General features: G+C 49.0%; 1 protein-coding gene across 2 annotated transcripts in view; it reads right to left on the reverse strand.

Moving 5' to 3' along the window:
* Positions 1 to 24632, reverse strand: part of WSCD2 (WSC domain containing 2) — a 125823-nt gene extending 101191 nt beyond the window's left edge. The window contains exon 1 of one of the 2 annotated variants that reach the window (XM_033220762.1): positions 22062 to 22191. The gene's annotated coding sequence lies outside the window, so the exon portion shown is untranslated. Of the gene's footprint in view, positions 1 to 22061; positions 22192 to 23997 lie in introns of those variants that run through there. The other variant, XM_033220761.1, reaches the window with a different exon arrangement.
* Positions 24633 to 24845: the final 213 nt, after the last annotated feature.

Below are 24845 nucleotides of genomic sequence, written 5' to 3' on the forward strand. Positions count from 1 at the left end.
ATCTGCCCTGCTGTCTACCTGGAGGTGGCCTGGGGGAACCACATCAATGAGCTTTCTGCTTCCCTGACCTCCACTAGAGTTTGGCAAACAGGATGCCCTGGCAGGATATTGGAAGCTGGGTCAAGGATGTTCAGGGCGTACATTTCTTTCCCCATCACCTCTCCCTCGGTGAAGCCACCAGGGTTGGCTGAGCCCCTCTACCAAAGAACATGGCACTGCAGGTGACCCTCTCCACAGAGCTAATTTTTCTAGGTTTCTGCACTTCATCTTTTCAGGCTTGGGGGTGATAACAGCTCCCCACTACTGCTAACTCTGGGAAGCTGCACCATCACTTGTGATTTTCCCACATCCTGCCCCTATGGTTATAAGCTCTCACTCTTACCAGCATCCCCACTGATATTGCAGAAAATGCAGATGCAGCACAGATATGTGCCATCACTTCCAAGGTCAGGAACCAATAAGGGGTAGAGACAGTGGTGGAGGCTCAGTCTGTCTAAAATCCTCCGCCAGAGGTTGCCAGGATGGCTCATGGAGTGTGGGCTACAGAGAGCCACAGAGCACAGGTTTTATTTAATTATTTTCTTGACTTGAATTCATCACTAACATTGAGCCAGTGGCAGCTTTTAAATACAAACCCAGCCTCTAGGGCTCTTGAAAGATAAAATGAGCCACACCATTCTAAGTGCTTTCTGTGTTAACTTCTTTAATCCTCACAACTCTACAAGATAAGTACTCATGCTAAATCAGTTTTTTGTTGTTTGTTTGTTTGAGACAGAGTCTCACTCTGTCACGCAGGCTGGAGTGCAGTGGTGTGATCTCGGCTCACTGCAACCTCTACCTTCAAGCGATTCTCATGCCTCAGCCTCTCAAGTAGCTGGGGTTACAGGTGTGCACCACCACACTTGGCTAATTTTTGTATTTCTAGTAGAGATGGGGTTTCACCATGTTGGCCAGACTGGCCTTGAACTCCCAACCTTGGGTGATCCGCCCACCTTGGCCTCTCTCCCAAAGTGCTGGGATTATAGCCATGAGCCACCATGCCCAGGCAAACTCAGTTTTAAATGGGGAAACAAAGGCACAAAGGTTAAACCACTTGCCTGAGTTTAGGGATCTGAACCTAGCACATCGATTGGTTCTGGTAAGCTGAGCCTCCAGATGTGGCATGGGCTCCCAGCTCCACCATGGTCTGCAACAGGCCCTTCTTATACCACCCACCTGGCCCCCAAAGGCCCATCGGGCTTCTGGGATGGCCCTGGTTAATTCCTGGGACTCATCTTTATCCCAGAACAGGCTCTGCCACCAAGAGGGGAAGTTCGTCATCATCCCTAATGTGGCTCACCCTGAAAATGCACTATTCAGGGCTGAATTACACAGCATCAGTACCTGCCCAACCCTGTATTTCTCTGGCCACATCATGGATTTCTGATTGTGTCCAGCGCCTGGCTGGAGCCTGTGGGAGTGCAGCGCATATGTCCTGTGCCCAGGAGCACACAGAGCCCTTGTTCTCCTGGCCTCCCACCCTGCCCTGCTCAGGTTGAACCCTTGCCTTGGCCTGAATGGGGCTCTCACTTTATCCTTCCTTGGTCACAGCCCACCAATGGGGAAACCAAGCCAAGCAGAGGCACTTTCTAAAAATCTCTGAAATTGGAGCTGGCTGGGCCTCCTTCTTCAAGTGCAGCACACTCAGAATGGGCAGTTTTGCTGGGTTTTGCTTCTCTTCTTTTTCTCTTGGCCCTTCCTCGGGTTTCCTCTGAGCGTTCCCCCAGGGGAGCAGAGTGCAGTTAAATGCCCTCATTGTGAGAGCAACTGCAGTGTCCCCGATGCCTGGAGCTGGATCCAGGAGAGCAGTGACACCCGTGGAAGGAGATCAACGGCCCTCCTATCACAGAGCCATTCTCCCATCTGGGCCAGTGTGTGCAGGAGGAGGGCTGGGAGAGAGTTAAGAGAATGTTGGAAAGAATTGGCTTGACCTCAGGGGAGGCAAACACAATTCTAAAAAAAGATGAGAAGTGTTATCTGTCCAAAGAGAACAATTAATTGGTCATTAGCCCATGGAGTAGGTTTTCATCTCTAAAAACCCTCAGACGTGAGAGAGAGGGAACTAGATCAGATCCCAGAGGGTGGCCTCAAGGGAGTCCCCAGTGAGTGTGTGGTTAATCAATATTCATGGCATTCCGGGAGATTCCCAGGAGGGCTGCATAGATCAGGAGGCATGGCAGAGTTAGGCCTAGATTCTAATCTTGACTTGCATTCCAAATGGCTGTGTACCTTGGGCGAGTCTCTTTCCCTCTGAACATCAATTTCCCCAAATATATAATAAGAGTTGAGTCCACCTCTGATCTTGATTCAGTAAATTCTGTACTCCATCTCTTCCCTCTTCCTGACTAACAGAGCCCCCATCCCTGGGAAGGAGGTCGTTTGCCAATTCCCAGGGAATGTGTTATGATTGGCCCAAACCAGTGGTTCTTAACTGGGGGCAAGATTTCCCCCTCTCCACCTGCATCAAGGGGATATTTGTCAATGGCTGGAGACATTTTTATTGTCATGATTGTGGAGGAGGTGCTATGGGCATCTAGTGGCAGAGGCCAGGGATGCTGCTCAACACACTGCAATGCACAGGGCACTCCTCAATGCCCACAAAAAGAAATTATCTCACCACAAATGTCAACAGGGTTGAGGATGAGAAAGCCTGCAGTAGATGGTAGGTCAGCAGTTTGACCAGTAGATGAATCTGCGGGACCTCATGGGAGTGAACTCTCTGGGAGAGGGCACAGGGAAGGAGTGAAGGACAGTGAAGGAAGCTCGAGTGCTGACCACACTGGACTCAGCCAAGCAGAAGCTGAGCACCGGGGCACCAAGGGGCCAGGGTGTGGGCTCATGCTCAGGCGGCAGAAGGCCAGATCCAAGAAGAAACTCAGGTCAGAGGAAGGGTTGTGAGGTAGGGACCGAAGCCAGGCTGCACTAGGAGGCTGGCTCCTGGAGGCTCCAACAAGGGGTCTTTTTTCCAGAGCTTCTCGCAGAGGTCTGCCCAAGTGCCTGCTGGGTCCAGCAACATTCAGCCACTTCGGCAACCCCACTGGGCTTGGTACCTGGACTTGTGTGCGGGGGCAGTCACTTCTGGGCAGAGTGGGCAGAGAGAGTGTCAAAGGGAAGGTCAAAGTGGATCCATTCCCAAGCACACACTGAGCACTGACTGCATATTGGGGTCCTGCTTGCCTCTCTCCTGTGTCACTGCATCCTCTTTACTTCTGCTTCTGTGCTCTGGCCAGGCATGCTATGTTCCTACCATACTCCAACTCCACCCTCTGTAGGGGACTTTCCGCAAATCCATCCCTCCCCCTTGAATATCCCCACCACCCACACACACCCCTTCGCTTGGTCGAGTCCTGCTCATCCTTCCCATCCCAGACTCCACACCTCTTCCTGGGAGAGACCCTTTCAATCCCCTGAAATAAACCAAGTCTCCCTCCTCCATGTTCCCGTCACACTCTAGCCTCTCCCTTTGGAAAGCTCACAACACTTCCTTTAAATGACTTATTTACAATTAGAGAGGGTGAATTCTATACTCCCTCCTCTGCCCAGAGGGGAAAGACAGAAGAATGGTTAAGAATACAGCCTTTGGCATCAGTCAAAGGCAGGTTCAAACCCTGGCTCTGCCACCAACTGCATGACGTTGCAAACCCCCTCACCTCTCAGAGCCTCGGTTTTCCCATCTATAAAATGAGGGTAAGAATAACACCACCCTCATAGGGCTGTTGTTAGGATTAAATAAGTTCCTCCTTGCAACATGCCCAGCACCTAATAATCCATCATCATGATTATAATAATGATTATTACCATCATTAGCATGGTGGTTAAGAGCATGAACTCTTGGGCCAAGCATCCAAAGTCAAATTGCCTGACCTCACTGGACCTCCATTTCCTTGTCTGTGAAATGGGAACAATAATAGTTCTTACCTCTTAGGGTTGTTGAGAACATCACATGAGCCAGTGTATGTGATGTCCTGAGAACAGTGCCTGGGGCATGGTAGGCGGAACACAAGGGTTTGTTATAATCATGCTGTAAGAGCCAGGGGATAGGAACTGGGTCCGTCTTGTTCACGGCCGTATCTACAGTAGGTGCTCAACAAATACTTGTTCACGTTTCTGCATAAGTAGCACACAGCCTAATTGTGTGTGTGTGGCAGGGTGGGGCGCACATCATGGCCACACCATCACCATCTGGTTGGGGCTATATGTAGTGGTATATAAGATACTCTGGCCTCCAGAGAGCATCCCCCTGCCGCTCCAGGAAGCCCGAGCACTGAAGGCTCAGCCTCAGCTTTGTCATCTGTCAAGTGGGCCCTCAACAGGACTTTTATCACAGGAATGGGGGCCTGGGTGGTGGGGGCCGATGTTGGTGCATACTGAAAACTTCTGACAGGCCTACGGGGGAGATTTCCAAAAAGAGAGAGTGGTAAAATATAGGGAGTTTTTGTTTGGTTGGTTGTTGGTTTAAACTGCAAAGCCAGTGTTGTCATTGGCTTCCATTCCAGCATTTAATTAAATTGACATCGAGTCTCTGTTGTCTTTGGGTGAAAAGAAATAAAAGACCCTTCATTTGCTCAGAGGTTTCCTAATGTTTAGCTCGACTGAAAATCTGTTGCAATCCCTCAGTCCCATTCTCTGCCCAGTCCCTGCCCATCCCACTGGGCCAGGGAGATCAAGGTTAAGGACCAAGAGGTTTCACATGGCCAGGGATCTTTGTGAATTTTACAGGGCTTCCTGCAAATCACTCTAAAGTGAAGCCTTCCAAAATTAGCATGCCAGTGAGAATCCTTTGATCATGTCTCCTCTGCTGGCTAAATAGAAAGGAAAGGGACACTGGGGTGATGCCTATTACCTGAAGGTGAGTTGTGCCTCCTTGAGCCCCCACCTTGAAGTCAGTCTCAGACTCTGAGTCAGACATGCCCAGCTCCACACCTGCTGTGTGACTGTGGGCAACTCACTCCACCTCTCTGATCCTCAGAGGCCTCATTTGTAAAAATGGGATGATAACAGTAATCACAGGATATTGTCAGGGGCTTCAGTGAAGTGGTCCATCCACAATGTTTAGCCTGGTTTCTGGCACTTAGTAAGAACTCAATAAACAGCAGTCATTGTTATTGTATAACATCAGCCAACACTTGCAAAGACTCTAGGCTTGGCTTCCAAAGACCTAGGTTCCAGCCTGGTTCTACTACTCATTTCTGAGTGGTTTTTACTCACATCATGTTACCCCTAACCTCTCTGATCTTCCTCCATCATATGATGAGAGGAATTCAAGCCCTGGAGAAGATAATGAAGTGGATGAGAATGATCACCATCATAAGTATAATGGTAGTTCCATTTATTAATTGATTCTATCACTGAACTGTTTCCAAAACCCTTACCCCACTACTCCCACTGCCATTGCCCCAGGCCAGGTCCCACCATCTCACACCACACACACTTATTCATTCAACAAATACGTAGTAAGCACCACAAAAGCCAGGCCCCCTTCTAGGTACTGGGGCTACACTGGCGAATACACAGGTGAACATCCCAGCCTTTGTGTGCAGCGGTTTTCAGCTGGGGGTGGTTTTGCCACCCCTTCCCCACCTGAGGGGGCATTCAGCAAATGTCTGGAGATGACTTTTGGTTGTCACATGTTACCGGCATCTACTTAGTAGGGGCCAGGGATGCTGCTCAACATCCTACAATGCACAGGCCGGCCCCCACGCCACACAAAGAATGACCGAGCTCAAAATGTCAGGAATGCCAACGTGGCAAAACTCTGTTCTAGAGGGAAGACACAGGCAGTAAACAAAATAAATAAGTCATTCACAGGGTAGATTCGAAGATGATAAGAGCTATGGAGAAAAGACAGAGCTGTGGTGGGAGAGGCCAGGAATAGGGACGGAGGGGTGAAAATGTTGGTGATTGGATTTACCAAAGATCTTATGTGGGGTAGGAGAGAAGGAGTATGGTCATTTTCTTTTCTTTTTCTTTTTCTTTTCTTTTTTTGAGACAGGGTCTCACTTTGTCTCCCGGGGTGGGATGCAGTGGTGTGATCATAGCTTACTACAGCCTTGACCCATCTCAGCTCCCCAAGAATGTTCAGCACCACACCCGGCTAATTTCTGTATTTTTTTTTTTTTTGTAGAGGCAGAGTTTTGCCACATTGCCCAGGCTGGTCTCAAACTCTGGAGCTCAAGCAATTAGTCCGCCTTGGCCTCCCAAAGTGCTGGAATTACAGGCATGAGTCACCATACCCGCTGTCCCTGACATTTCTGACCTGAGCGTCTAGAAGAATAAATGAGTAGGGCAGCCCAATCCAAGCATCCCTTGATAACCACTCGTAACCCTCCCTTCCCCTGCCAATCCCTCCCCTGTTCCCTACATAGCAGCCCAGGAGAATCTTTAAATAGAAATTTTACATCTCGATTCCCATCTCTAACCTCTAAGCCCCAGGGCTTCCAATGGCTGTTGGCACCCACCCTGACCCAAAGGCCTACCATGACATGAGCCCTGCAGGCTCCCCAGTCTTCTTTCCCTTCCCACTCTCTACCCCTACCTGACCCTGCTTCTCTTGAGTGGCTCAGGTCAGATGCCACCTCCTCCAGGAAGCTTCCTCAAGCAAAGAACTCACTGAGCATGCTGGTCTGTGATGTCCTGTCTCCTCCACTGAGCTCTGTGCGGGTGGGCATCAGAGCTTCTTGCTCACCATTCCAGGGTGACCCACCGCCCAGGTTTGCCTGGGATCCAGTTTCCCAGGCCGGTTAGACATTCAGTACTAAAAGCGGGAAAATCCTAGGCAAACCACAATCATTTGGTCACTCTCATTATATACTTGATGTTTAGAAGAGTCTAGGCCTAGCTAAGCTCAATTAATATCTGTTCAATAAATTGCAAGAGATGTATAAATGTTTCGTATGGATGGATGAAGTTCATTATTAATGAGTTAATAATCCAAAAGGACTAGCCAGACTTTTGGGAACCCCTGGAAGACCCTAACCCTGATCCATCCTGACTTGAGCTTGAAGGACCTATAAAAATCACAGCGTCTCTGATCTCCAGCCAGGGCCCAGGCCAACCTGTCAGTCTGTGCAGAAAGGGAGGTCAAGGCCATTGGAGAACACTTGGAGCATTTGAGTCCAAAGACCTAGTTCTCCTGAACCTGGACGCCAGCCCACCCTAGGCCTGGGCCTCAGCTGCCCCACCTTGGAGCCCCGTGTCCTGATTCAAATCCCTGCCCAGCCCTGTCATCTGAGCTCCATCTGGGACAGTTTATCTCCCTGGCCTGCAAAAGTAGGTATCTGAAAATGCTTCTCCCCAGGTTTTCGTTTTTTCTTTCATATTTTCTTTTAAAAATACTTTCTGGTGAAATCAATCCTCCATCCTTATCATGTTCTGAGAAAAGGGGCTAATTGTATCCTCTAGGCAGGTGGCCTCTGTGCCAGGACAAAAGCTGCTCTGGTTCCTTTCACACATGTAAATCTGGACCCCTGGGGGAATGACAGGAGAGAGTGGGGCACGCCCACACTCAATTAGAGAGTAACTTGGCTTAAAACAGGATTTTGGAGGATGTTCTCTGTGCATAAAGCCCAACTGATGATGGTCCTGGTGGATGGGGACCCCCAAAGATAATTATCTTGGGGGATGGAAGGGATTTTTTTCATCACCACAATACAGAAAACAATGTAAAACAAAGGTGTACAATTTGCATCATGTACAATAATGTGCAGTTTGCACAATGAATGCACACCCCATGTAACTCCATTCAGGGCAAGAAACAACACTGCCAGCACCTTGAGATCCCTTCTAATAACGTGCCCCCCTCCTTCCCCAATCGAGGCAACTACCTTCATTTCAGGTCGATGGTGGTCATTTCTTCCTTGTTTTTATGTTTCCACCAAAGCATGCATCCCTAGACACTATAATGTAGTTTAGCTTGTCTTTTGAGCATTTTATAACAACAATCCTGCAGTATATGCCCTTTTGTAGCTGGTTTTTTCACTCACCATTATTTTTGCACAATGCCTCCTTTCATGGCTTATAGCTGTAGGTTGTTCATTGTCACTGCTGTGTACTATTCCTTGGTATATCTAAACCTCATTTTACTTATCTATTCCACCATAATGGACATTTCAGTAGTTCTTGTTTTTCACAGTTATGAGTATTACAAAACAATAAAAGAATGTGTATACCCATTTCTGTTGAGTGTATATCTTGATATAAAACAGCAGAGTCATAGGGCATGTATTGTGCTGCCTTAATAAATACTGCTGAACAGTTTTGCAAAGCAGTTGTACCAATTCACAGTCCCACCAGCAGTGTATTAGGGTCCTAAGGCCTCTTTGAACTCCATCTATTAACTCCACAGCTTTATTGTATATATGTGGCAGGCTTGGAGTGTTAGCCTGGGAAGCCTACTGAACAAGACCCAGCTGGTTCCCTGACCCCCAAAAGCAGATAGTCCGGTAGAGGGGATGCAGGTTGGTTAGATCAACACACGGCGCTGTAATCACAAAGCCTTAAGGAATGCTGTGGAGCTTGGAGAGCACATGCCAGGGGAGCCCCAGAGGAATTTCCAGAAGTGATGCTTCACCCAAGACCTGAAGGAGGAGCTGCAATTAATCAGGTGAAGAGGGGTGGAGGCTGAGTGGCAAAGCATGCTGGGCAAGGGCACAGTATGTGCAAAGGTCCTGAGGTGGGAAGCAGCAAGGTTTGTTTAAGGAGCTGGGGGAAACAAAGGCCCAGAGAGGTCAAGAAAGTCTCCTGAGGTGACATAGTAAGTGAGTAGCAGAGCTGGGTCTGGATTCCACTGCTTGGGGATCCTTTGTACCCATGGGTGCAGCCAGTGCGAATGTAAAACGGTTCCCTTGAAATGCAAGGCCCTGTCACAAGAGGCAGGGCCTGGATTCAGGGATGCCAGAGTTCAAATCTCTGCTCTGCCACGTCCGAGTTGTGCGAGCTTAGGCAGGTCCCTTTGCCTCTGAGTTTCCTCATCTGTAAAAAAGAGGACAGTAATGGGAAAGCCACCAAGCTCAGGGCTGCTGGGGGAGTAAAGGAGGCTGTGCTGGGAAAGGGCCTAGTATGGAGTGAGTGCTCACTTGTGATAAGGGATATCACTATCTCACCCCCTTTCCCCAGGCTGCTGGGGCTGCAGTTTTACAGGAGGAGCTAAGCTTTGTTGTGTACCTACTATGTTCCTGACGCCTCCTAGAAGGCAGGAGCTCCAAGGGTCTGCATGCTACAGATGAAAAAACCGAGACTCAGAGAGGTGAAGTGAGTTGCTCTCCATCACACAGCTACAAACTGGGAGAGAGCTAGGATAGACTCTTCCCTCATACATAAGGACGGCAGCTGAATTACCTCTCAGCCTCTGCAGAGAAAGTTTTATCCCAGGAAATCAATAGTGTGAAGCAGGAAATCAGAGAGAACATTAATAATCTCGAGCAGCAAAATGAACTGCTTCAAAGCAGCCATTCTTGCTGAATTCCATCCACAAAACCTGTTACAAATGGCACAGCTCAGAGTAAGACAGGTGCTCCCATGGCCATGAAAAAGGATGCTGAATGCATAACGCGTATGACCCAGGTTTGTAGAACAATGGGCCAGTGTGTCTTTTGAGGTCATCCACAACACAAGCTCTCAACGTACAGACAGTACAGGCTCTGGGTCCCACATGCTGAGGAGACTTGGCTTTACAAGAAGTGGTCCAAGCGAGCTCACAGACACGCTCATCTAGCCTGCCCTGTGTTTTAAAATTGCCCAAATTGGTGGAATTCTCTTGGAAAAAAAAAATCAAGATATGTGACCATCCTGGGCAGGCATTCTTGTGTGACAACGATAGGCTGAGGCTGGGAGAGGCTGCGCCCCGTGGATGGGGCCCTTGGTCTCTAGCTCACCATAGTCCTCCTCCTGTCTCATGCCTATGGGACCCACCTGTCCTGGCGAGATCTGGATTTGTGACTGTCCCCCTGCATTCCTGGCGCCATCACAGCTTTCCGCTGCTAAACTGACACAGGAGGTGGGGGCTTGTTAGGGAACAGCCACTTTTGTCAACCAAATGGGAGGGAAGTGACTGATCCAAGGCTACACAGAGGTTAGTGGGATGCTCAGGGTGAGTCTTCAGGATGTGGAGTGCCTCCCATTGCCCTGGATACTTGTCGGGCCTCTGCCTGGCCTATATTATCACCATGCTGATAATAATCACAATTGTAACATCAGTCATAATAGGTGGGATTTACCAGGCACATTGCATGCTGGGGGCAGTGCTAAGTACCTTGCATGCCTGATCTCCTATCATCCTCACAAAAAGGCTCTGAGATGGGGACTAGATGGCTTGTTGACCAGTCATTTTAGTCTAACCAGTTATCTCTTCCCTTTCCTTGGTTAACTAAGTTCTGATTTTCCACTGGGGGCTCACCTCCTCCCCAGCTATCTTTGTGGCTCAGGAAGCCACATACAGTAATTCATCTCTCTCCCCCAAAGAGGTGTCAAGGTTGATCACATGACCCTGACCTGATCAAACAGCAGAGATCATTTCCCTGGTCGCTGTGACAGGTGCCAGGAGGCTGTAGGTCTCGATTTCAGAATTGCTGGAACTGGGCTTTCAGATGCCACAATATAAGAAGGGAGAGACTGATGGGTGTTTAGAAGAAGAGAGCTAGTCTAAAATAAGCCCACGCAGAGAAAATGGGAGCCAAAAGATTGGTGAAGCATGAAGGAGAGCCTAGATGTGGTGATTCACACCTATAATCCCATCACTTTGAAAGGCCAAGGTGGGAGGATCGCTTCAGGCGAGGAGTGTGAGACCAACCTGTGTAACAAAGCAAGACTCCATCTCTACAAAAAAATTTTTAAAAATTAGCCAGGCACAGTGGCACCCACCCACATCTCAGCTACTAAGGATGCTGAGGCAGGAGTATCTCTTGAGCCCAGGAGGTTGAGGCTGCAGGGAGCTATGACAGCACCTCTGCACTCCAGCCTGGGTGACACAGCAAGACCTTGTCTCTAAAGAGAAATAAATATATATAGAGAGAGAGAGAGTAAAGGAAGGAGAAAAGAAGGAAAAGAGAGAGGTGACCAGAAAGAAAGAGAGGGGGACCTGTAAGATGTCAAGCTTCTGGATCCAGCCAAGCCTGAAGCTAGGTTGCTAGTTATATAAGCCAAAACATTTCATTTTATGCCTGAGAATAAAAGAGTGTAAGGATGTTTAAGTTGAGTTTTCTGTCACCTACAACCAATAGGATCCTGATGAATGCAAACACTATCATTATCTCTATTTTATATGAGATTTTATGTATATGAGGAACTAGAGGCCAAGGAGATTGATGTAAATTATTCAAGGCCACACAGCTGTGAATTGGAGCACTTGTATTTGAGCAAGATCTGCCTTACACCTGAAGCTGCTAGGTTAGAAATCTTGGTCTCTTATAGGGCTGTCCCTCTGCCTCCAGGAGCTGAGGGTTGGAGATTTTAGAAACAGCATGTGTTCAGAGCTGCTGGTACCTGTGGTGTTTTGAGGAGGCCAGGGAGGGAGGAGAGGAGGCTGTATAAAAACGAAATATATAATTATTATTTAAATCACTTCAGATGCCATAAGAAGAAAAATCAAAGCTTTCTGTGGCATTTCCCCATTGCCATTTTTAATTCTACCTTATCAAAACACAGCTGGGATTAGTTTTTCAAAAAGGAAAAAGCTCCTTCGATTAAAAAAAAAAATGTTCTAATAAAAGTTAAAATAGCCCACAGGCCCATCAAGTGACAAAGGAAGGAAGACAGGGGCATTTTAGCAACTTAAAGCAGATTAAGAAACTAATTTGTTGACTCTTTTCTCCAAAGCACTCCTCTCCCTTGGAAGGCTGGGTGTTTTGCATAATGAAGCTGAAATCACCCTGTTCTGTCTGCTCTTTGCAGGGATTTCAATAGGCTCCCACCTCAAGTTGAGGGGGGACAGCTGGGAGGCCTTTCTTCTTGTTCTGGCCAGGGTTTGATAGAATCATTCAATTCCCCTTTACTTAAACTCTTCACAAGGTTTCCCACTGCTGGGAGGGGCTCACAAGGCCCTGAAGACACTCCAGTTTCATCATATACCAGCTCCCCCCACCCCAAAAGCAGGAACCTGTGAATATGTGACCTTTCCTAGTACAAGAAACTGTGCAGATGTGACTAAGTTAAGGATTTTGAGGTGGAGAGATTATCCTGAATTACTCAAATAGGCCCAGTGTCATCACAAGGGTCCTGATAGGAGAGTCACAGCCAGAGACAAAGACATGATGATGGAAGCGGACATCAGAGTGGCTTGGGGCTATGAACCAAGGAATATGGGCAGCCCTCCAATGTTGGAAAAGGTAAGAAAGTGGATTCTCCCCCTAGAACCTCCAGAAGGAACCCAGCACTGCTGACCCATTTTAGACTTCTAACCTCCAGAACCGGAAGATAGTAAATTCGTATTGTTTAGAGCTGGGCGTGGTGGTGTCCATCTGTAGTCCCAGCTACTCAGGGGGCCAAGGCAGGAGCATCGCTTGAGTCCAGGAGTTCGAGACCAGCCTGGGCAATATAGTGAGACTCATCTCTTCAAAAAATTTTTAAAAATCACAAAAACAAACAAACAAATAAAAAAGAACAAAAAGTTTTTAAAAATTAACTGGGTGTGGTGGCCTCGCTTATAAGTCTCAGCTACTCAGGAGACTAAGGTGGGAGGATCACCTAAGCCCAGGAATTCAAGGCTGCAGTGAGCTGTGATCATGCCACTTGCATTCCAGCCTGGGTGATAGAGACTCCATCTCTAAAAAATAAACAAACAAGTAAAGAAAGAAAGAAAATAAAAGAATTTAAAGATTGTATTGTTCAAGCCACGACCTTTGTGGACATTGTTTCCCATAGCCATAGGGTACTCATCCGCTCACGCCGAAAAGCAGCACAGGAGTGAAGGTGCCACAGGACCTGTCATGGATCAGGATGTGAAAGGCCCACGTTCTAGTCCCAGCTCTGCCACGATGCCCAGGGAGTGGGGAAGGCTGGCCGGCTGCTCCCCGGAACCCCTTCCAGAGCTGGCAGCCTTGCTCTGCTGACGTTCACACTCGTGGGGGCAGTGATCACAGCAGCCCAAGGCTTCAGGACTGTAACAGGGGCTGGCAGGAGGTCAGGGGGCTGGCAAAGGCCCCTGGCTGGGGGGTCATGAGGGGTGAGGGCAGAAGATCTGGGCGGTCCAGGGGAGAAGACACTGACACCTCAATCCCCAGCACTTCAGGAACAAGCTGTGTGGGCCCCCAGCTACTACCACTTGGTTCTTTTTGAATAACACACAGGTTTACCTCTCATGATCAGCCTGTGCTCAAAATCAAGCAGACAGACAGAGCAGCAGGTTGCCATAAAAGCTACACCAGGATGGATTATGGGGAGAGGCCCTGATGCCCAGAGAATCCCCACGCCTCTTCACTCTGCTCATAGACAGTTAGCAGGTGCCTCGCCACTCTATGATCGAACTCACCTCTGACAAGACCGGAAATAAAAGCCACCCAATCACAATCATTACGTTACTAACTGGCACTTATGTAACCTGTACCATATGCTAGGCACCATTTTAGGTCATTGAATCTTCACTCAGCCCTTCCAGTTTTGTATCTCAGTTTTACAAATGAGGAAACGGGGCAAAGAGAGGTTAACTCACGGTCCAAGGCCACTCAGCTGAGAAGCAGCAGAGCCAGGACTGAAACCCAGGCAGGCTGACCCTGGGCATGACTCAGAATGACTCCATCATCCTATCCCATGTGCCTTCTGAGTTCTTGCCCTGGGCTGAGAACTCCCCATGCACAAGGTCACGTCATCTTCACAGCATCCTAGACACATCAGCTCAGCTCACCCTTCCTCTTTTGCAGGTGAGGAAACTGAGGCACAGAAAGGTGAGGCCAGTGACCCAAGGTTGTGTGGTCAGTTGATGGTCTCTCTGACCTGAGCCTGATGCCTCTTCCCAGCTTTTCACTGCTGAGCTAGGTTCCTGCCCACTCGCCGCTGACTTCGGCCAGTCTGAGAGAGTTTCTGTTATTTAAAACCTACTGTGTACCATTCTGACATTTCAGAGCCTCATATGCGCTTGTTCTCTCCCTACTAATAATGATGAATATTGTTCTGAGCATTTACTATGTGCTAGGCATTGTGCTGAGATTCTATGTGAATTCACTTAAAAAACACTCACAGCAACCCGTGGAGAAGGCATTATTGTTATCCCCATTTTACAGATAAGAAAACTGAGGCACAGGGGTTAAGACACTTGTCAAAAGTTAGAGAGTGAGCGAGTGGCTGTTTTGGGCTGTGAAGCCAAGCAGTTTCAGTCTAGAGCCCATGCTGGTAACTCCAACACTCCACAGCTTCAAATTCGCTCACTTTGGAGCTCACTTTGGCACGTGCCACTCTGGACCCTAATCTCTTCCCCATCTGAAGCTGAGCTGAGAAAATTCTTCCTACGTGCAGGTGCTGGGTCTGTTCCAAGTTCCCAGTTCACAAGGGCTGGTGAGGGAGTCTTCCATAAAAATGGAAACAAGAAGAACACCTCCTAGAATCACTACAAGTCATTCAGCCATAAATTCTCTCTTGTTTGAAAGTATGTTTCCCCCAATTAATTCCACCCCATACAACTATCAAATTTTATTTGGAGACAGACCTCCAACGCCTAAGGAATGATCCGGGAACTCACACCTTCCTTATTTTCTTTCTTAAGGTAGTAAGCTGAGGCTGCTCTTCTCAGTCTGGGACCCAAGAATTCTGGGGTTCAGATAGCAATAGGATCCACCCATTTGATGGTGCTAAGTACAGGACACTCATTCATTCATTCTCTCAACAAACACTGAGCACCTACCATGCGCCAGTCCCACCTTGGTGCACAGGCACAGCTGTGAACATGAAGCACGCTGCCCTCCCAGGACAATTATCCATGTGTCTCCTCTGTCCTCTCAGGGGGCACCACTACCCAAGCCCATCAAGTTGGGCTCATCTCCCAGGGCCCAGCACAGGAAATGAAATAGGTGCCTAATAAAGGAGTGTTAAACAAATGAATGGATGCACAAACATATTTATGAATCAAGCAAATCACTAAATAACGTTCATGGGAGAGGAAGCTGAAGTTCAAAGAGAAAACTTACTGGAGATGCCCCAGACGGTGTGAAGAGGCAGAAACTGACTGATTCATCACAAGCCCTGAACAGATGCCCACAGACACAGGCACTTTAGTGCTAGGAAGAATCTTAGTTATGCCCATTGGAGAAATGACTTATCTTCTGGCTAAGATGACCATTGTTGAGTACTTACTCTACACTGAGCATGATCTCATTGAATCCCTGTAAGAACCCTATGAGGTAGGTATTATTATTGCCATTTTACAGATGAGGATATGGAGGTACCGTGAGCCCGTGCAACCTGCTCAAGATCACACAGCCTATAAGCTAGCGAGCTGGGATCGGAAGTGAACCTGTTCAACCCCAAAGCCCAAGTTCTTAGCCCTCACTCCTAAGGCACAACAGAGTTAAATGGGACATTTTTTTGCCCAGCTACTGTACATGTATGAAGATGCCATCATATTTTTTTTGAGGCCAGGGCATCTATGGCAGGCTGGCTTACCCAACTCCATCCAATGTCCTGTCCCAGTGGTGGGTCTTTCCACATGCTGGGCATCGAATGACAGAACCTTACTTATCAGAGTCCTCTCTAGCCTGATTTCTGCATGTGCCCACCTCCCACAGGAGATATAGAAGGTGAAAGCAAATGTCATGAGACAGGCTGTGGTGCTGTTCCTTCTGCCATGCACAGGCAAGAAGGTGCTTTGGGTTTCTGCAGCAGTTGTAGCTCATGTACAGCTGTCCTCGGTGTATAGCGGATGACACTAAGGCTGAGAGGGAGCCGTTGGCCGCTGTTAAGTGGCTAAGATCTGAACTAGATTTGCCTGATTTCAAAGAATGTTCATTTCTCGAGCGTCTATCACATACCAGACACTGTCTAGGTACAGTTAGATGTCACTAATCCAGCATTGTGAAAAATGAAGAGTTCTATGTAAGTGAATTTTTCAGACACAAGAGGCTACCTACGCAGAAACATTTATTAGTTTAGCCATGGGATCAAATACTTTATTCAATGAATTATTCCTTGCCCTTGCTCCTGCCTACTAAATAGGATTTAACTATTTCTTGGGGCCAGCAAAGAGGCTGGCCATTTCAGTGTCCTATAACATTCAGCTGGACAGAAGTTATGAGATGAGGTTGTTGGACCACTACACTAAATTCCCCCAAGCTGTCATTCTTTTATTTATATGCTTCTTATTTTTGCAATCTCTTCATCTTTACCCTTGTTCCCAGGCTGTTGCTTCTGCCTGCTGTCACTGTGTACTCTCTACCATTCTACACTCTCATCATTTGCTTCTTCCACGTGCTATAGGCCTGGGAAATCAGGTCACTGAGCTCATCACAGTGGTGTGCAGAGAAAGAGTAAACAGGCCCTGAGTGAGGGAATGCTGGCTCGTTTCTGATATGGGCACTGTAGAAATTAAATCAGACTACTTTCTTAATGTGTTTTATAGAGAGTTGAGTTTCCAGGGTAAATGGCATGCAGTTGTAATGGTGATACACCTAAGAGCTATGTGAAAATTAAAACTAATGTAATTGTTCCAGAGATTCTAGCTTTTCTACCTGTCCCACCAGGGAGGATTTCAAAATGCAAAGAGCCCAGGACACTGGAGTGTAAATGGATATTCTAGGGGCAGAAATCAGGGCCATCTTAGCCAAGTGGGGAAGAAACGTGGGTGATCCACTGTCTCTGGAGGCTTAGGGGCTTTCCATGAACCTGCAAATCCAGAGCCCAGCATGCTCAGCCCCCAGTCCTGGTGAGTAGTCTGCCTTTCACTGTTCTAGCAGGAGACCCTCCAGCCATTCAGTCACCCACACCTGCCTAGCCTCAGCCTCAGCCTCACTGATAAACCCACATCCTCATGCCTGTGGGGATGGACTCTGGCCTGGTGCATGCCTTTGCAGGTTAACAAAGGAGACGGAGAGAAAAGGGAAAGCTTCCTCTGAGGAGTTCCTGAAACCGTGCATCACCCCCACCTGGGAAAGACAGAGAGGGGAGGCATGGGGAGGAGTAGCTGAGAACATGGGTTTTGAGATCAGAGAGACCTGGGCTCTACCATGCACTGGCTCTGTGACTTTAGATAAGTGAATGAATCTCGCTGAGCCTCAGTGTCCACATGGGTCAAGTGGAGACTGGAACCCCTTAACTCACAGGACTGTCACAAGGATTCAGTGAGAGAATGGAAGTGAAGTTCTGATTACAATGCCAGGCACTGTAAACACCCTGCACACAGAAGCCATGGTGATCAGGAATGTCTGCAGGTCAGGGTCCTGCAGGGCCACCTTGGAGCACAGGCCAACATACATTAAGGCTTTAGTGCTACTCCAATTAGAAAAGAAAATGGAACCATAAAAAGCTGCACTGGAGAAGTCCTTTGTGATGATATGTAACTTCTCTCCCATTCTATAGATGGGAAAACTGAGGCCCAAAGAGGGGAAGGGACTTGCTAAAGGCCACTAAGTCAGTTGGTGAAGAGCTGGGATTCAGACCTCTTGACTTCCCACGCAGAAACTCTTTTCCCAGGACCATTGTCACCTGCCTCCTACTGTCTACGTGGCCTTGGGTTGTCTCTCTCCCTTTCTGGGTCTCCATCTCTCCATCTAAGAATTCTCCAGCTCACAGTCTCTGGAGTTGCTGCACCTCTTCTGACCCTCCAGATGCCTCACCTGTGGATGAATACAAACCCCATATGTCACCTGACTCACAATGATTCAGCCAAATTCATCGAATTCTTGCCTTGCTCATCCTAGTTCAAAGCCCAGGACCCTAGCTGGGATTTTAGCTCATGGGTCAGCAAGTTTTTTCTGTAAAGGGCGAGATAGTAAGTATTTGAGGTTTTGCAGGCCATGTGATCTCTGTCACAAATACTCAACATTGCTGTTGTAGCTTGACAGCAGCCATAGACAACAGGTCAATGAATGGGCTTAGCTGTGTTGCAATAAAACTTTATTTACAAAAACAGGCAGTGGGCCACATTTGGCTTGTGGGCCATAGTTTGTTGACCTCTATTCTAGACCATTCCAAGCTGAGTCTGATATTTCCTCTGGGATTAAAGTAACCAGCTTGTCCTGGTTTGTGTGGGACTCTTCCAGTTTTAGCACTGAAAATTCTGTATCCTAAAGAACGTCTCAGTTCCAGAGAGTCAGGCAGTCAGGATGATTGGTCACCCTGTCTGGGATCTGGAGGCCCCTGCTTTCTCTTATCTCTGCATTGCTCTGGCAGTGACATTCAACTGTCTCCGCCATAAGGAGGAGGAGGAGAAAGAATAGGAGGAAGAAGAGTTATTGTTTATTGTGGCTTCCAGCAGGCAAGGCACTGTGTGAAGGACTTTGCCAACATTACTTTGTTTGATCCTTATAACAATCCAGTGAGGTGGGGCTGAAGTTGCTTCTGGTAAAGGGTAAAGTCTGGACTGGAACCCAGCTTCATCTGCCTCCAGAACCCAGGTTCTCCTACTGCTACCTCAGACTGTAAGCTCACTGAAGACAGAGCTGGGATCTCTCATTTCTGCATCTTCAGTGCCCAGCACAGAGTATGATGCTGAGAAGATTCCGAGCAAACACTGAATATCAGCAAATACTGATGCCGAATGAATACTTGAATGGATGCATGGAAGGATGCATGGATGGATGGATGGATGGAAGGACGGACGGATGGATGGACGGATGGATGACGAAGTCTCACCACATTCAAATAGACACTTCCCACTTCTGTGACATAATTTATTTCTGCCAACCAAACCTCCAGGTGAGTTAAGGGGAGAAATGTCAAATGTATACTATGACATCAGTTACATAAAACATGCCTGCTGACACTGGGAGGCAATATGACATCATGGTTAAAAACACAGTCTCTGACATCAGGTGATCTGTGTGCAAATCCCAGAAAGCCTGGCTTATGAGCTGTGTCACCTGGACAAGTCATTCATCTCTCTGACAGAAGACTAGATGATACACAAGGCTCCTGGCACAGTGTGTGCACCTGGTAAACACTTTGTACATGTTACTTATTATTATTAGTGTTGATGTTAGGATGGACAGAAAGCAAGGTAGGAATGGGGCACCAACAGTGAGAAGTACAGGTGTTCATTATGCACCTCTGAATAAGTACCAGGGTCAAACAGGAGAAAGAAATATAGACGACTTACTGGTAACTGCATCAGTTAGCTATGACCATGACAATGGTGTGTAACAAACAACCAGAAAACCCTAGTGAGATATCTATGAGAGGCATTTATTTTACTGATCCGCTTGTGACCAGCTGGAACTTGGCTGGACTCATCCCCTCACCAAGGTCGGGGCTTAACATGTGCCCATTCTAGGGCCAGGCTGAGAGGGCAGTTCTCCACCTAGCCATGGCAGGAACACACAAGGTCCCCTAAGGCCTAAGCTTGGAATGGGTACACTATCTCTTCTACTTCACTCTAATGGCCAAAGCTGGTCACATGGCCGAACCCCAAAGGGAGGGAGCAGGGGTATAAGCTTTGCCTCCTCCTTGAATGAGAAGAGCAGTGACGTCTTATGGCTAAGGGCATGGATACAGGGAGGAGGGATGAAATGGGAACAGTGATGCTTCCACCCCAATAACCAGGCACTGGCCGACCTTGGAAAGGGGCCCCACAGTGGCCCAGCCCTGCCCTCCTCACCAGCTTCTCACCTCAAGGTTCTGTCTCATGAGCTCTTGAGCAAAATCTGGAAGGCCCCTAAGCAGCAACACTTGTGGTCCATGGGGAACAAGAGACCCACCCATACCCCACCACAGTCCCTATCTTTCCAACATCTGGACCTGCTCCAGGGAGCCATTCATCTCGGGCAATTTCTTTCCTCACTTGATTTGTTTATTTAAGGAAAACAAGTTGCTCCTAATTAGAAACACTGCTGTCGAGATGTTCAGCACATCCTAGGCTGCCTATTTTCAGACCTTCTGCCTAAAATTATACCTGTGCTTTTAACATCTGCGAGTTTGTTCAGCAGCCGTCCTAAGTGGAGGCTTCTGGCGAGATAGATTTGGGCTGTTACAGAAGGTGAGGGAGGCGGGGGCAGGGGGATACACCAGGCTTTGGAGCACTGCAAGGCAAAGGCACTTGGAAAAATGAGCACGCAACATCCAACACTGTGCTCAGAGCTGGCACCAATTGCTGAATCAACACTCGGAAGGTGCACGGCACAAGCACAGTTCAGTCCTGTGGAGCAGGGAGAAGAGTGATCTTGAAGGTTCAGAGACAGTTTTTGCTTGGAAGCTCTCAGGTATGTTCACACCCCTCTACCCACACACTTGTTTATACCCCTAGAGACACTCAGACACACCCTCAGAGATGTGCATGCTTAGAAGTACCCACATACACACAGACATGCACAAAAGTTACACTGCTGCACAAACAGGCAAACACGCTCAGAAAAATACACATGTACGTCCACAGACATGCAAAAAGATACAGTACAACACCACTCAGAAATTGGCTCATACATGAGACACGTGCAAAAGTTACACTGGAACACACAGAAATACACCTTCAGAGACACTCACACGCACACAGACACACTCAAATGTACACTGCAACTGACACACCCAGATACTGACACTCACAAACACACACATACACACAGACATATGCTCAAGTGTGCAATGCTACACAGAGTCACATATACTCAGAAACACCTGTGTATATGTCGAGAGATCCACAAAAAGTTCACACTGTAATACACACAGGCACACACCTACAGAAACACACATGTATACGCAGACACAATCAAATGCACACTCTAACATTCACAGATACACACGTTCAGAAACTCACATATACACAGAGACATTCATAGCGATTACACCACAACAAACAGATGCACACACATACAAAGTCAATCAGGTGTGCAATGCTACACATACATATGCACATAGAGGCACACACAAAGGTACATTAAAAAACATGCAGATACATAATGCCTGTAAGTGCACAGCACCAGCCCACACTCACATGGCTGTATGCACATGTGTACAATCACATATATGCAGGCACCGAGAAATGCCCACACAGACATGCAAATAACACACACAGCTATGAATACATGCACCAGGCAGACAGTACAGCTTCATAAACACGGGTATTTCTGCACAGACCCCCTAGAGCACACACGCGCATCTGTGCAGGCATGCACCTGCTTAGCCCAGACACACATGACTCACATATATACAACTGCTTAACATTCACAAGCGTATATACATACCCACCCTTGCACCGATTTACACGTGCACCCATTCTCTTGCAGGCATGCACACACACACTCATAAATCCATAGACATGCACACTCAAGCTCATAAATCCATCAGACACCAACTACACACTCACATTGACACTATTCACACTTATGATTCTCATGTAAGTTATGCTCACACAGGCACATGAGCACACTCCTGCATGAGAATGCACACATATGCACACATTCACACAGGTGTCCACACACACACCTTACTCTACCATGAAAGCAAATTTTTCATTTTTCTGAGTCTTAAAAGTCAAGTCTACAGACTAAGCAAGCACACAGTGGAATTGCTCCTGTCCCTCATGAATTCAATCCATGTCACTAGGATGGGGTCTGCCTTCCCCACTGATGGTTTCAGCATACACCCAGGGCAACCCACAAGCCTCAGAACCACGCAGAAAAAAATCTCACTGACCAGTCCACTGCATTCCCTGACAATTTCAGGATCCTCCCATGTGAGCATACGCATGCACACACACACACACACACACACACACACTGCTGTAAGACACTTCTTTCCCCAGCATGACTTGTCCTGCCAAGAGCAGTAGCCTTGTCTGCCCAGCATGGGGTAGTTCTCAAGCATCAGCTGACTGAGTGCCCTACATGCAGACATTCTGAACTTCTCTGCCCTGGTCCCTAGAGAGCTGCAAAGTTGAAGCCACGGAGACTGCCTACCTCCACCTCCTGATGTCCTGGCGATGCAGCAGCTGGATGCACCCAGAGCTCCCAGACCACCCTGGGCTCCCCACTAGGAGTGGCTGGTCCAGCAGAGATTTTATGAGAAAGCAGAGAGAGGGCGGGGACTGCATTGTCAGGTGACTGGAGAGAACAAGGGCCCTGCCATGCAGTTAAGGATCACCTGGTGTTCGGTGGGACAGGGCCAGCCTCCCTGGGGAAAACAGCACCCAGATAGATGCCCATACACAAGACCCGAAAGCAGGTAGCCTTGGCACCGTGGAGCTTCACTCTTTGCTAAACTCTACACTCAGCACCCTCCAGGCACCATCTCAGTTAGTCCTCTCCACAGCCCTCTAAAGTAGGAACTGTGAGCTCCCCATCCTACAGTGGAGGAGCCAAAGTGTGGAGAGGGAAGTGACTGGTCAAACTTAGATCTGACCTGAGACCTAGGTTTCTTAAATTCGAAATTAAGATCCCCTCCTGGGATTATGAAAATCTCATCAGTGACAATCACTCAGGGCCACAGAGTGTCTGAACTAAACTGGGACCTCTGATGATACATGAAATCTCTTCATTTTTGAGAAGCCGCAACTGAGGCCCAGAGAGGTCTAGTGATTTGCCCAAAATCACACAGCAAATGAGAGCCAGCTTGAAGCTCAACCTCCTGACCCAGACCCAGAGCTTCTTCCAGGATATCAAACACCAGATTCTGATGCCCTGGAGGAATTCTTGGGTTTTGGCAGCCTAGGGGCACAGCTCCTAACTTGGCCTGACATCGGAATCCCATGTCACACCCCAAGAACTGTTTTTTTTTTAAAAAAAAAAAACACAGCAATGCTACTCCTCAGAGGCAGATGCCAAGTCCAAGTAGGTAGCACCATGCCATCTATGGGGCTGTGACCACAGGGGCAGCTCCAAAATGATCCTCAGAGACCAGGTGACCTCCTTGGAGCATGCTTTTTACTAATAGAAAAAAAATCATCTAACCAAACTCATGAGCTGTGTGCGGGGCTCAGCAGAGCCTCTAGGGGCCTGGAGTGTGAGGATGAGAATGCCAGGAGCCCCTCTCCATGTGGCCCTTCCAGCCCCTTTTCTGCAAAAAGTTTGCACCTCCCCAGGCTCCAATAGGAATGGTCTCATTGAGCAGCCCAGGAAACTTCCCCTATTTTTTTGCTCACCTAAGGAGTAGCCCCTTTGAAGCCGTAAGAATTAGGAAGTGACCTCCACCCTTCCTAGTGGTTCTGCCAAGGAGGTGAGTTGGCTCTTTCGAAGATACCTGGGGCTGCTGGAAGGGCTTGCAAGAAGGCGATTTGGCTGAGTTGGTCCCCTAGTCTCTAGTTCCCCCTCTCTCTTTACACACACACACACACACACACACACACACCCCAGAATGGACATAAGCAAATCTGCAAGGCACCCTACACAAAGCCCATTGCCTGGGCAGCTCTGGCTGTTGGCATCAGATGACAGGCAGCCTCATTCACCAGAGTATCACCCCCAAGAAACATCTTCTACAGCCAACTTGGAAATATGACTACCTCCCTCTCCCTTGGAACTCTGCACTGGCCAGAAAGAGGGTGATTCATAAATCAAATTTATGGGGCCCACTGCCTCCCCGCTGGCCCACCTCCGCGGGAGAAGCCCTTGAATGCATGCCTGTAGGGGGCACAGGAATGCCCAGAGGAAGGATGCCTGGATGAGCCGGAATGTCCCACCCTCTGCCAGAAGAGAGAAAGTTTGTCATCTACGCAGAGCTGGGCTGTCACCACTCTGGGTTCTTCACTCGCCGGGCTCTGGACAACGAGCCCCCAACCTGCGGGGAAGCGTCTGGAAAGCGAAGCCCAGATCTGGGGGCAGAACACATTTCGCACCAGCTCCGCGCCCCGCTCCCTCCTGGAACCCTCTTCCCAGGGCCAGGCACCTGAGTCCTTACCTGAAGGGTCTCCGTCACTTGCAAACTCTGCCAGCGGAGCTCAGCAGGCGCCCGGGGTCCTTCTCTGCGACTCCCGCGTCCCGCTTGGCGCGCCCGCTCTGTGGGCGCCTTCCCAGCTGCTGCAGTGGCTTCAAGGAAAGCGGAGCCTGGATTTCCTTTCTCGCTACCAAGGCTCCTCCTGCCGGGCCCTGGGGCTATTTCTCCAGGTCTGGCTCAAGGGGCATCCTCTGCGCCTCCAGTGGGAAAGTGGGAGAGTGTGCGCCTTGAATTGCAGCAGCGGCGACAGCGGTGGCCAGGGACGAGGAGGCGGTGGCGACGCCAGCCGGCAAGCCAGGGAGGCGGCGGAAGCGAGAGGAAGTAAAAGCCGGGCTCCTGCGAGCCTGGCGCTCGGGCAGGCGGCACTGCGGGTGCCCCGAACCGCGGCGAGGCCCCGCACGGGCACCCGCCCGGGGGATGGAGATGCCCGGGCCCGGTGCGCGCAGGACACTGGCTGCGGCTCCGCGCGGGGCTCCAGCCGCCTGGCTCTCGCTGGCTGCCTCGCCCCTGCCTCCTCGGCTGCCTCGCTCGCTCCCCCGGACTTCAGGTCTCCAGCCCTAGCTCCCGGCGCCGCTGCCGCCGCCGCCAGCAGCGCGCCTCAGCCCGGCGCGCTCCTCGCACGGAGCCACAGCACTGCCTACCGCTTAACTCCTTGCATGCCACCTGGCCCTCCTGCAGCCTCCCGGGGAGCCGGGCATACCCGGTGCCAGGCCGGCTAAGCATATCCGGCGGGGGCCTCAGCCTTCCAGCCTCAGTGTCCTCTTCTGTAAAATGGGTTCGAGACCCAAGCCCAAGCCATAGGGTCGCTGGAA

The sequence above is a fragment of the Trachypithecus francoisi genome, unplaced genomic scaffold (genome assembly GCF_009764315.1).
Source record: "Trachypithecus francoisi isolate TF-2019V2 unplaced genomic scaffold, Tfra_2.0 Lachesis_group11, whole genome shotgun sequence".
Taxonomy (NCBI): domain Eukaryota; kingdom Metazoa; phylum Chordata; class Mammalia; order Primates; family Cercopithecidae; genus Trachypithecus; species Trachypithecus francoisi.